This window comes from Berghia stephanieae, chromosome 8 (genome assembly GCF_034508935.2).
Source record: "Berghia stephanieae isolate SIO BIC M18660-M18661 chromosome 8, UCSD_Bste_1.3, whole genome shotgun sequence".
Classification (NCBI taxonomy): Eukaryota; Metazoa; Mollusca; class Gastropoda; order Nudibranchia; family Aeolidiidae; genus Berghia; species Berghia stephanieae.
The window spans coordinates 23177083-23177899 of record NC_088367.1 but is presented as its reverse complement, the minus strand read 5'-3'; the positions used below and the strand labels follow the sequence as shown (position 1 = coordinate 23177899).

General features: G+C 27.5%; 1 long non-coding RNA gene across 1 annotated transcript in view; it reads left to right on the top strand.

Annotated features, from left to right (window-relative positions):
• LOC144977812 (uncharacterized) overlaps positions 1-600 on the top strand; it is a 6426-nt gene extending 5826 nt beyond the window's left edge. The window contains exon 3 of the long non-coding RNA XR_013646409.1: positions 1-600. This exon is cut by the window's left edge and continues 392 nt beyond it. This is a non-coding gene — a long non-coding RNA (uncharacterized LOC144977812).
• The last annotated feature ends 217 nt before the right edge of the window (positions 601-817 follow it).

The window sequence follows — 817 nt, the reverse complement described above, 5'->3', positions numbered from 1 at the left end:
TTCTAATATTTTAAACAACTCGACTTAATACTGTTTGAGGCGAAGGATCACATATGTGGATGGAACATTCTTCTACTGTAAGTTGGGTATGATTAAAACATTTCGCTACTTGATTTTAAAAAACTCAGCTAAACTTGAGCTTTTTATATAGCGCAATATCCATTAAACGTGCTCAAACCAACAACAACACGTAACATGTGGAAAAAAGTATGGCGCCTGTTCGGCGATATTACATTTCTTTTCGACAGAGAACACAATGCATAGGACTAGATATTCATTTTACACTTGAGTATGGTAAGCAGAGAATGTGAGTAAAAAGCCTTTTCCAAGGTAGGACTCAACTATGCGCCGAGCGAGGCTCGAACCCAGGACCTTCTGATCCGAAAGCAAGTGTCATACCACATAGCCGCATGAACTAGCTTATCAAATTGAAATTAGACGCATCCTTTAACTTTAATCAACATTTGATAAGAATGATAAATTATGAATTCGTTGATTTAGGCATGCATGAAATCATATCGTTTAAGAGCAATAAATAGGCTGTAAAACATTTAAGTAATCAACGTAAATTGTAAACTTGACAATTTTCAGTAGACATTGCTATTTGACATCTATAGACTAATTTCCAGTTTTTGGATAAATAAAGTATATTATTATTATTATTATTATTATTATTATTATTATTATTATTATTATTATTATTATTATTATTATTATTATTATTATTATTATTATTATTATTATTATTATTATTATTATTATTATTATTATTATAATAATAATAATTATTATTATTATTATTATTATTATTATTATT